The 13094-nt window shown below is 44.2% G+C and overlaps 1 protein-coding gene across 1 annotated transcript in view; it reads right to left on the reverse strand.

Moving 5' to 3' along the window:
* Positions 1 to 11145, reverse strand: part of MOK (MOK protein kinase) — a 50495-nt gene extending 39350 nt beyond the window's left edge. Inside the window, exon 1 of the mRNA XM_006160020.3 lies at positions 11062 to 11145. The gene's annotated coding sequence lies outside the window, so the exon portion shown is untranslated. The remainder of the gene's footprint in view (positions 1 to 11061) is intronic.
* Between the last annotated feature and the right edge of the window lie 1949 nt (positions 11146 to 13094).

Here is a 13094-nt window from a genome sequence, read left to right on the forward strand (position 1 = left end):
AGGAGAGAGAAGAGGATAAAGACAGCAGTGAATCAATAGAGAGGCAGACGTTAGTGAGAAACAGATATGGCTTATTAACTGTTGATGATGACATGTATAGTATTCTCAACTGGATTGGTCTGAGAAGTATTTCATGATGGGCAAAGTATTTTTACAAGCAAAATGAGAAATAGCGATTGACTGTTTTAAAAAATAATTAGAATAATAAAAATAATGATTGGGGAAAACATAGAAAAGATATTGAATGTTGAAGTGGGGAGATTAATGTCTCTGTACTGACTGACATGCATGGCATTCCCTTTTGAAAAAACAATGTAATACACTGTAAAGTTATATGTAATCCAATGTAATATAAAGAAGATTATGATGATAATAAAAAATAAAGAAAACAAAAAACACCGAGCAGGTGTGCATGCATGCCCAAAATACCAAGAGGAAGACGAAGGGATGTTGGTGTGGCCATCCTCCCTAGGGGTGAGTCCTCATTTCCCAGTCTATCTCTTTCTAGAGAGTGCATTCGCCATATAGCTAAAAAGGAAATTAAGGGGCCGGCAGGTGGCGTGGTGGTTAAGGTGCTAGACTCTCACATGGTCAACCATGATTTGATTCCCACACTTGGTGGCTTGCCTTCCCACTTTCCCTTTCTCTCTCTGGTCAAATTTAAGTAATAATAATAACAAATTTAAAAATTTTTTTAAAGAAAAAAAATTTTTAAAGACACAGGAGACAGAGATATTATTCTTAAAAATAATGTCCTTAAAGGGGCCGGCAGATGGCGTGGTGGTTAAGGCATCTGGACTCCCACATGGCTGACCACGGTTAGAGTCCTGGACCTGGCAGCTTGCTTTCTCACTTTCCTTTTCTCTCACTGTCTCTCTCTGGTCAACTTCAAAAAAATGAAATATAAAAAATAATGACAATGAAATTAAATAAAATATTTTTAAATAAAATAAATTAAAAAGAAATAATAATGTCCTTAAAGACTATACATGTACAGGGACCAGCAGTTGGCATAATGGCTATGTAACTGGACTCCCATGTAGTCAACCGCGATTCAAGTACCAGACCCGGTGGCTTAAAACTCACGCCAGGCACATGTGTGTGCATACCCAAGATCCCAAGAAAAGAATGGAGGAGAAAGAATTGTGGCATGGTCACCCCCCTGGGGGATGACTTCTCGCTTTCTGTCTTTCTGTCTCTCTCTCTCTTTCTAGCAAGCGCATACAACCTATAGCAAAAACTTCTCAGAAAAAAAAGACTATACATGTACACACATATGTATAACTTTTAGCAGTGGATCTCTCGGAAGAGAAAGGTTGCAGGTATATCATTTTCAAAGTTAAGTATATTCTACAATTGTTTTGTTTGTGTGTGTTGTTTTTTGTTTGTTTGCTTTCTAGTTTTTACTGTGGACATGCACACTCTCTAAAGAAAAAGAGGGAGAGGGAAAATGAGAAGTCACCACCCCTTGGGAGGGGTATAGCAACTCTGCAATTATTTATTGTAAATTGTTCACATTCTACTTTGTACCTTCTCCCGGGAAGGCCATGAACTCCTGAAACACAAGATCTATAATCTTCTTTTGTGCACTGTACACACCCAACAAACAAACCAAGGAGGAAATAATAGGTCACATGTCTCATAGTTCCCCAGACACACTGCAGGGAGGAACTTCATCATAAAGAGTATGGTCCATCTGTCACGATCAACGGACCACTATTGGTTTATTAACGGATACATCCTTAGCTAAGTCCTTTATTCAGATGCCATTTATTTTTATCTAATGTCCTCTCTCTGTCCCAGGATCTCATTCAGGACACCACACAAATTTTACTTGTGTCTTTCTAGGCTCTTCTTGGCTGTGACAGCTTCTCTGACTTTCCATATTTTGGTGACACTGATAGTTTTTTGCTTTGTTTTGTTTTTTAAACAATTATTTAATTTTATTCATTCATTCACTCATTTTATTTTGACCAGAGAGACAGAGGGGAAGGAAAGTGAGAAAGCAAGCCACCAGGTCTGGGACATGAACTGCAGTCCGGCCTCCCAACCACTACATCACCTGCCAGCCCCACTGGTCAGCTATTTTGTAGAATGTCCTTCCACTGGAATTGTCTGCTCTTTTCCTCGTGATCCGACAAGGTTACGAGTTTGGGCAAAGAAGACTGCAGAGCTAAAGTGTTGCTTTGGGTAATCCATTTAAAAGTTCAAAGAGGAAAAAACTAGTATTCCGACTAGACTCATTAAAGTAAAACTTTGCAAAGTAAGGCTCTGTCCCCTTCACCCCCTTTTTCTTTTTACTATAGGAAGCGTGAACTCACTGGAGAAAAGGGAGAGAGAGAGAAAACACAACCCACGGCAGGGGGACATGGCCACACTGCAATCCCTTCTTCACTCTCTTCCCGGGATTGTGGGCACGTATGCACACGCACCCTGCTTATCTTTCAACCCACTGGGTCTGGGACTTGAACCTCAGTATCGGCCATATGGGATGCCCCAACCACCATGCCACTGACCAACCCCCCCGACCACCACCACATTTTCATTCTTCTCCTTGTCAGATCCCTGCTTTCCATCCACTGGGATAACGCATAATAATAAATGCACAGTTTACCGTGTACCAAATATTAAGCCATCTATGAGCTGTACAGATTATCCCATTTAATAGTTGGAACAATCTCATTATGTATATATTATTATCACTGTTTAAAGATGAGTATGGAAGGTTTTATTTTTCAAAGATGATAACCTTTAGATATCCCATTCCACAGGCTTGTATTACAACATATCTTTGAAACACCTTCATCAAGAGGGAAGATCAGTGGGCAAGCACTGCAGAGCAGTAGTTCAGGGAGTGGATCCCACATGCCTGTCCACAGTTTGAGTCCTGGTCCAGGAGGATGTGCTGATATGAATGCGTGTGTGCCCAAAATTCTACAGGAAGGAGAAATGGAGGAGAAGGGATTACGGTGTGACCACACCCCATTAGGGGGGAAGTGTTTCTCGCTCTCTCTCGCTCGCTCGCTCGCTCTCTCTCTTTCAGGTGGGTGAACATGCCCTCTAGTAATTAAAAAAGAGAGAGAGAAAGAAGTTGGATCTATGTTCTCTTCCTGGATCTGGAGACTGCAGAAGTGCCACTATACTGCATCTCGGACAAAGGCAGCAGAGGTGACAGCACTTTCACCCGGCACTCTCGGGATGGTGCTCAGGACTCCACTGCCATGTCGTCAGGAAGCCCATGCCTCATGGAGAGACTGCAGATCACGTTCTGGCTGACAGCCCTGGCTGAGGTCCCGGGGACAGCCAGTATCAACAGCCAGACATGTAGGTAAGGAAACGGAGGATGACTTCGGTTCCAGCCACTAACTGACTGCAAATGCCTGAGACGCCAAGTGAAACCTACCGGAGTCTAGGCAACCTGCAGAGCCACGAGAAAGAACGATTACTGTTATTTTAAGTCACTAAGTTGGAGCGATTTGTAAGGCAGCAATGGGCAAGAAAAACAATGAAGAAAACCAAAAACAGGTGGGTAGCCTGCCTGCAACTGCTGTGACTGCAGATCCAAGGCCCACGCTCTAATAACCAGGGTGTGTGACTTCATGCTCCCTGCTAGTACAAATGATGCAAAATAAAGAGAACAGAGACACTTTACAGCATGATCGATACATGGCACACACATAGGTCCAGAAAGCAAGTAAGAGAATACACTAGAAAAATTCTAAAATAAAGATCAATACAATAATCTAGCATTCTTTCTTTCTAAAGAATTATTTATTTCGTTTTATTTATTATTACTATTTTTTTAAGAGAGGTTTTTGCGATAGGGTGCATGCGCTCGCCAGAAAGACAGCGAGAGATACAGAGACAGAAAGCGAGAAATCACCCCCCAGGGGGGATGGCCACGCCACAATTGCTTATCTACATTCTCCTCTCAGGATCTTGGGCATGCACACACACGCACCCGGCGTGAATTTAAGCCACCGGGTCCAAGACTCAAACCGTGGTTGGCTACATGGGAGTCCAGCGACATAGCCATTACGCCAACTGCTGGTCCTTATTATTACTACTTAATTTGACCAGAAAGAGACATACACACAGAGATGAGAGAGAGGGAGAGAGAGAGAAAGTGAGAAAACAAGCTACCACGTCCAAGACTCGAACCACAGTCAGCCATATGGAAGTCCAGCACCTTAACCACCACGCCACCTGCTGGCCCTGATAATCTAGCATTCTTAACTCTATTCTTTGACCCCGACCTATGGACCCATTATTCATTTTTCCTCTTCATTCTACTACCACAACTCTGTCTCTGCGATTTCCTGTTCTGGAACACTAATTATTTGTAAAACATCCAACTCATGATCAGGACTTAAACTAGAGGGATAAAAGGTTATGCTTAGACTTAATTTTTTTAAATATTTATTTAATTTTATTTATTCATTCATTTACTTTAATTTGGCCACAGAGAGAGAGAGAGAGAGAGAGCAGGAAAGTGAGAAAGCAAGCCACCAGGTCCAGGACTTGAACCGTGGTTGGCCATGTGAGAGTGTCCAGCACCTTAATCATCATGCCACTTACTGGTCCCATCTTAGACTTAATTTTAAGGTAGAAAAAGAGAATAAAGATGTCACCACTAAACAAAGTAACTGAAAACTCCCAAACTGACCATCTAAAAGAACATATCAAATATTACATACATATATACACACACATACACACACACACACATAAACATATATATATATATTTTTTAAATTTACTATAGAGCACATGTGTTCACCAAAGAGAAATAGGATGAGGATAGGGTGGAGGTGGGGAGAGAGAAGGCATCTCCCAGAGGGGATAGCCAAGCCACAGCCTATCCTCCTCCACTCTCCTCTTACGATTTAGAGCACCCACTCACATATATCAGCATGTTTTTCAAGTTGCTGGGTCCAGGACTCAAACTACATCATCAGCTATGTGAGATCCAACACCTTAACCACCACGCCATGAGCTAGCCCCATATACATGTTTTTTTTACATTTGTTTTTTGTTTTACATATGTATGTATACATTATACACAAATACATACTCAGTTTTCATTTATTTTTTAAACACATTTATTTATTTGTTGTGATTTTCAGGCCGCCAGATCTGGGACTTGAACTGCGGTAGGCCATATGGGAGTCCAGCACCTCAACCACCATACCACCTTCCAGCCTTTTCTATTTTATTTTATTTTTTATTTTATTTATTTATTTATTTTTTTTTAGAGGTTTTTGCTATAGGGCACGTGCGCTCGCCAGACAGACAGAGAGAGAGAGAGAGACAGAAAGCAAGAAATTGCCCCCCGAGGGGGGATGGTCACACCACAATCCCTTCTCCTCCATTCTCCTCTTGGAATTTTGGGCATGCACACACACGGGCCCGGTGTGAGTTTTAAGCCACTGGGTCTGGGACGTGAACTGCGGTCGACTATGTGGGAGTTCAGCGACATAGCCATTACGCTAACTGCTGGTTCCCAATTTTATTTTCTTAAGAAAAAATTTTGCTATTGGGTGCATGTACTTGCCAGAGAGATAGAGAGACAGAAAGTGAGAAATCCGATGGCCATGTCGCAATTCCTTCTCCATTCCTCTCTCAGGATTTTGGGCATGCATGCACACATGTCCAAGGTGAATTTTTTTTAATAAAAATTATTTATTTAATTTTATTTATTCATTCATTGATTTTAATTTGACAGAGAAAGAGAGGAAGTGAGAAAGCAAGCCACCAGGTCCAGGAGGGTCCAGTGCCTTAACCACCATGCCACCTGCTGGTCCCGCCCAAGGTGAATTTTAAGCCTCCAGGTATGGAACTCAAAGCATGGTTGGCCATGTTGCAGTCCAGCGACTAATTGTTATGCCATCTGCTGGTCCCTATACATATTGTCTTAGTCCACTATTCTACTGCTTACAGAAATACCTGAGACTGGATGATCTATAAAGAGTAGAGTGTTTGTTTGTTTTTAATAATTTTTTAAATTTAAATTTGACCAGAGAAAGAGAGAAATGGAACGTAAGAGAGCAAACCACCAGGTCCAGTACTCAGAGCACGGTTAGCCATGAGGAAGTCCCGGGCCTTAACTACCACACCACCTGCTAGCCCCAAGAATAGAGGGGTTTTTATTTGTTTATTTATATTTTTTAAGAATTATTGTATTTGGGGCCAGCAGATGGTGGTGGCTAAGGGCACTGGACTCCAACATGGCCGACCACAGTTTGAGTCCCGGATCTGGTAGCTTGCTTTCTCACTTTCCTTCTCTCTCTCTGTCTCTCTCTCTTTTACTCTGTCCCTCTCTGGTCAAATTAAAATAAGTGAATAAATAAAGTTAAATACAATAATTCTTTTTATGAATAAATAAAGTTAAATACAATATGTTTTTTAAAAAAGAATTATTGTATATAGCTTTATTTATTTATTTTAATTTGATCAGAGAGGGACAGAGTGAGAGAGAGGGCAAATGAGAACACAAGCTGCCAGGTTTGGGACTTGAACCACACTCAGTGATGTGGGAGTCCAGCACCCTTAATCACCACACCACCTGCCAGCCCCCAAAATAGAGGGGTTTTTTTTGACTAATGAATCTGGTGACTCACAAGTCCAAAGGCATTAGCTGAATCAGGCCGGCTATGTCACAACATGGTCAAACCAGCAGAGAGGATGGCGAGCACGTGGAGAGAGAAACACAGGAGTAGCTTCGGTCCTTGAGACTAACTCAAGAAATCCAGAACTCAGTGGGTCTAGCAAGACATCACTAACCCATTCATGAGAGTAATGCCTCCTGATCAGTCACTGCCCACCAGTCCCCACCTCTTAATTCCATTACACTGAGGACCAAATTCCAAAACTTGAGCCTTTGGGGAGCAAACCTTTATGTAACTGTTATATGAACCGCACGTACACATACGGGGCGAACATTAGTCTTTCAAAAAGGGAGGGACAGATGCACATAGACAGACACAGGCACACACAGGAAATCCATGAGAGTGGCTGCAGCTGTGTGTGGGGTGGTGACATAAAGGGTCTAAGAGGTAAAAGTAGATAAAATGAATGATCAAGTGGTCAAAACTAACTTCATCAAAATCAGTTGCTGACTCTGGGCACTCCCAAAGGGACACACTGGGACATCAACCAGATAGTACCGACAAAAATATTTAAGCTAAATCTAATCAGGAGAAAATGATCAGACCAATTAAAACTGAAAGACATTCTTCAAAATACTTGGCCTGAGGCCAGCAGGTGGCATAGTAGTTAAGGTGCTGGACTCTCACATGGCGACCATGGTTCAACTTCCAGACCAGCGGCTTGAAACTCTGGCAAGGCGAGGATATCCCCGCTGGGGGTTGATTTCTCACTTCCTCTCTCTGTCTGTCTGTCTCTCCAGCAAGCAAACGTGCCCAATAGCAAAAATCTCTTAAATAAATTAATTAATTAAATTAAAAAACAACACCTGGCTACACTCTAACGTGTAGAACCAGCCTGTGGCCTGGTGGTTCAGGAGGCGAGATCCCACATGCTAACCATGCAGTTCTGAGTCCTGGACCTAACGGCTTGAAAACAAACTGGGGGCCCAGCAGGTGGCATGGTGGCTAAGGTGCTGGATACCCCCACATGGATAACCACGGTTTGAGTCCGGGACCTGGTGGCTTGCTTTCTCACTTTCCCTCTCTGTCTCTCTCTCTAGTCAAATTAAAATGAATAAATGAATTAAAAAATTTTTTTAAAAAGGAAGAGAAAAACAAACTGGGTATATGTGTATACATGCCCAAAATCCCAAAAGGAAGGAGTGGAAGAGAGGGAACTGCAGCATCACCATTTCTGGGGTAGGGGTGGGGAAGTGAGGGAAGGAGCTTTCTTGCTTTTTCTCTCTCTGTCTCTCTCTAGCAAGCACACATGCCCTCTGACAAATCATTAAAAAAATGTGCTGGGTCCACGTGGTTCAGTGGCTAAAGTAGCTACCTCACATGGCCAACTGTGTGATTCAAATCCCAGACCCAGCAGCTTGAAAAACACACCAAACACATATATACACCAAGCGTATATGCATATATATACCAAGCATATGCACGTGGCCAAAATCCCAAGAGGAGAATGGAGGAGAGGGGAGTGCAACATGGCCATCCCCCCAGGGGATGATTTCTCACTTCCCCAAACCTCCGCCTCTCTCTGGAGAGCACAATAGGGAACAAACAAAAAACAGGCACCATCATTAAGGGGGTGTCCAAAACGCTGTGCATTAGGGGCCAGATCTCACATGGCTACCGCCCTTCAAATGCGAGACGGATGTGCAAGCTGGCCTGGAGTCCTGGAGGGAACATGCCCTGTTTGCTTTCTTCCTCTCTCTGGCAAATGTACATGCCTTTTGGCAATTAAAAATAATGTTACTAATGGGACGAGCAGTTGGAGTAATGGCTATGTCGCTGGACTTCCATGCAGTCAACCGTGGTTTGAGTCCTGAACCTAGCAGCTTAAAACTCACACCGGGCGCATGTGCATGCATGCCCAAGATCCTGAGAGGAGAATGGAGGAAAAAATTATGGTATAACCATCCCCCCCAAGGGGGGTGATTTCTCACTTTCTATCTCTCTGGTGAGTGTACACACCCTACAGCAAAAATCACTCTAAAATAATAAGAATAATGTTACTGGCACAAAGGTAACAAAAGGCAGCGGTACTGTACCAGATTAAAGGACACCAAAGACATATGACAAAAAATGCATTTTGTGATTCTTGGTTGGATCCTAGAAAAACTAAAAACACCAGTAACAGACATTATTAGAATAACCAGCAAGACTGAAATAGGGACTACACATTCAATCACTGTATTCTATCAATGTGAAACTTCCCAAACACATTATTTGCACTGGCATTATGGAGGAGAATGTCTTTGTTCTTGATAAGATACTTGTTGAATTCTTTTTTTAAAATAGTATTTTAAGAATTATTTTATTTTATTATTATTTTTTAATTTGACCAGAGAGAGACAGAGGGATGGAAAGAGAGAAAGTAAGCTAACAGGTCCAGGACTTGAACCGTGGTCGATCATGCGGGAGTCCAGCGCCTTCACCACCATACCACTTGCTGGTTCCCATACTTGTTGAATTATTATTGAAATATCCTGATGTCTAGAACAACTTTCAATAAATTAATTAGAAGAAAAAGAAAAAACACCAAGCAGAAGGCAGAATGGTGCATCTAGGCATCGCCTGTAGTCTTCTTACCACTTCTGTGTACATATGAAAAGTTTCAAAATAAATAGTTGGGGGGACCAGCAGTTGGCATAATGGCTATGTCATTGGACTCCCATACAGTCGACCCCACGATTCGAGTCCCAGACCTTGTGGCTTAAACTCACATCAGGCGCGTGTGCGTGCGTGCCCAAGATCCCGAGAAGAGAATGGAGGAGAAAGGACTGCAGCGTGGCCATCCCCCCTGGGGGGGATGATTTCTCACTTTCTATCTCTGTCTTTCTTGCAAGCGCATGTGCCTGATAGCAAAAACCTCTAAAAAAAAAAAAAAGTAAACAAAATTAAACAAAAGAATATGAAAATGTTTTATAGAGGGTAAATGAGTTGTTTTTGTTTGTTTGTTTGTTTTTGCCACAGGGTATGACCACTTGGACAGACAGAGAAAGAAACAGAAAACACTGCCCTGGGGGATGGCCATGCCATGATCCCACCTCCTCCTTCTCTCAGGATTTTTGGGCACAGCACACTCCCAGTGTGTTTTTCTTTTTCTTCATTTCTTTTTTGAGAATTATTTTCTTTAATTTTATTTATTTATTTATTTTATTTATAAATTTGACCAGAGGGACAGAGTGAGCCAGAGAGAAAGAGACAGAAAGTAAGAAAGCAAGCTGCCAGGTCTGGGATTTGAAACAGTTGGCCATGTAGGAATCCAGAGCGCTTACCCACCACGCCACCTGCTGGTCCCTCTTTTTCTTGTCCTTTTTTTTTTTTAAAGAGAGATATTTGCTATAGGGGATGTGCACTCACTAGAGAGAGATGAGAGAGACAGAAAGCAAGAAATCGTCCCCCTCCCTGAGAGGTGGGGAATGGCCACGCCACAATCCTTTCTCATCTCCTCTCCAGACTGTGGGCACGCACACACACATGTGTGCACACGCCAAGCGTGAGTTTTAAACCACTAAGTCCAGGACATGAACTGTGGTCGACCACATGGAAATCCAGCATCTGCTGGGGATGCCCAGTGTATTTTTCAAGCCACTGGTCCAGGACTTGAACTATACAACTAGCCACACAGTATCCAGTACCTTAACCACCAAGCCGCTACCTGGCCCCCGATGGAGTATTTTAAATATATTTTACAGTTTACAGCATGAACAATTACCCAATGACGATCAGGAAACAGTGCAAATTTAACATTTTAACTATACCTAACATGATTTAATATTTTCACGGTAAAGAAGGTTCAGATTTTCCTGCATCTTCAGCACACAACCATAAACAATAATTCTATGTGTGCAGTGATGTCACACACAAAAATTGGGGCGGTGTGGTTAAGGTGCTATATCTCACATGACCGACTTTGCAGTTCAAGTCCCACCCCATTAGCTTGAAAAACACGCCAGCTGGACGTGTGTGCGAGCGCCCAAAATCAACCTGGAGAGGAGAATGGAGAGGAGACTGCTGCGTGGCCACCCCCTGGGCGGGGGCCGCACCGACTCGCTCTGGCTCTGGCTCTCGCTCTCTCGCTCTCTTCCCCTCCCTCTCTGTGACAAGCGCAGAAAAGCAATAAAAAAAAAAGTTGTTTGCACTTGGACTGTCGATAATTCACAAACCCAACCACAGGTAGATTTTTAAAACCCATTTCATGTTCTAGGAAGATCACTTTCTTCCCAACTTCTAAGTAACAGTTTCTAATTTTACTGAAAGGGTGCTTCAAAAAACAGTTTCCTAGGGAAACACTACTGCTAGATCCAAAAAAATAATGAAATACACAGCCCAGATGTCCCTCGGTTGTTCCTCAGAGTCACTAAAACGCAGGTGGCCCCGTCGCAAGCACCCGCTGCATTACCGCCGAGTGTTTCAGGAAGGGAACCCGAGCTTCGATCCGGCCCTCGACCACCACCGGCACCGCGACCCCGTCAGCTCCAACTCCAACACGATCGCCTCGAACCAGAAGACGCCCGGAGGACCCAAAGCCCCGGGGCTCGGCCGGCCAACCGGTCCGGAGGGCCGCCCCCTGCCTTCCACTTCCCTGAGGACGAGTCCTGCGCTAGGATAGCGCTAGGACCTCCGCTCTGGTCCCTCAGAGAACGTTAGGATCCGGCCGCCATGTTGTGTCCCTGTCACCCTAGCAACCGTCAGGCCCTGAACGCCCAAGGCTACGGCCTGCGCGCGTGCGCAAAACGCCTTGCCAGCGCACGCGTGCGCAGTAAGGCCCGCCGCCTCAGCCTAGTTGCTAAGCGACCCCTCTCGGGCTGGAGATTTAAATAGTGTGTGAGCTCCTTTTCCGGCTGTCTTCAACATTCAGTGAAACCTAACGCATAGATGAGGGCCTTGAGCTTTAACTGAGTTGAATTTTTTTTTTTAAGAAAGAATTTTGCTATGGGGCCTGTGTGCCCTTTGGAGAGAGAGAAAGAGCGGGACAGAAAGCGAGAAATCACCCCGCCCCCGGGGTATAGAAATCTCTACAGTATTTTTTCGGGGTTTAGGGGCGCGCACGCGCATGCGCCTTGCGAGAGTTTTAAGCCACGGGTGCGAGACTGGAGCCACGGTCGACTCCATGGGAGTCCAGCGACGTCACCATTGCGCCATCTGCTGGTCCGAGTTAGAGCGTTTAACGCTAAGTAATTGTCAATTGGAGGAGCCGGTGCTTTGGGATCTCTCCCACAGGTGAGCATCTACTACTGTGGTAAGTAGCGATTCCCGGTAAATCGTGTTTCTTTTTAGCTCAACAAACATTTATTTTGCACCAGACCAGGCTGTATCGCAGGCATTGGGGACAAAAGGGAGGACCGCGTAGACGGCCCCTGCCTTCCTGAACCTTACATGACAGAGTAAGGTGAATGGATGACCCGGCCTTAGGAGCTGAGTACCGGCCACGTGGTTATTGGAGCAGTGTTTCTATAAAGCTCATTGTCATAATTTGTCTATCCTTCCTCCCTACCTTTCTGAGAGAGCAAGAGGGAGGTATTTGGGGAGGGTCTTGCTAACCCCAGTTCTCCTGCCCCAGGCTCTCCATTAGCTGGGATAACTTGCCCACTACCTCAGTTTGGCCTGGGATCCAAACCTGGACCTCTGGTGCAGCCTATGACCTAAGACCTGTGCAACCTCCATCCTCCCAGCAGGGGCACCATCTGTGCCTACCTTAAAACTACTCTGTAAGGGGGCTGGCCAGTGGCATGATGGTTAAGGCGCTGGACTCTCACATGACTGACCATGATTCAAGTCCCAGACCCAGCAGCCTTGGTTTCGCTCCCTCTCTCTCTCACTCTGTACCTCTCTAGTCAAATTAAAATAAAGTTATATAAAATAATTCTTAAACAAGAAAGTCCATCAGGACCAACCAAGGTGGTGAGATGGTGCAGCAGCATCAGCAATGCTGAGGCCACTGAAAAGGTCCCACATCCGGGACAGGGTCTCCCTGCACATTCCAGGTTTGTGTGTGTGTCCATGGTCCTAGCTGGTTGAGGCTGGGGGTAGGTTACAACATCAATATCTATCAAGATCTATTCGGGGTTGCTATCTCTTTCTGTTAAAAGAAATAAACTTAAGGGGAAAGAAAAGGGAAAGGGACCATGATATAGAGTGGTGGTTAAGGTGGTGGATTCCCACATGGCCAGCCATGGTTCAAGTTCAGGACCTGGCGGCTTGCTTTCTCACTTTCCCTCTCTCTGTCTCTCTCCAGTCAAATAAAAAATAATAATAAAGTTAAATAAAATAATTATTTTTTTAAAAAAGGAAAAGCCAGTTAGATCCATAACTAAATTTTTTTTTCTTTCACTGGCGCTTTATTGGGTGGGGGGGGAGTAGGAGGTCTGGCAGAGGGGGGCTGCGATGGACAGGAGAGGCGCCCACCTGGGGGGGTTTCTGGACATCAGGCGT

Source organism: Tupaia chinensis, unplaced genomic scaffold (genome assembly GCF_000334495.1).
Source record: "Tupaia chinensis unplaced genomic scaffold, TupChi_1.0 Scaffold000671_1, whole genome shotgun sequence".
In the NCBI taxonomy this organism is placed as follows: domain Eukaryota; kingdom Metazoa; phylum Chordata; class Mammalia; order Scandentia; family Tupaiidae; genus Tupaia; species Tupaia belangeri.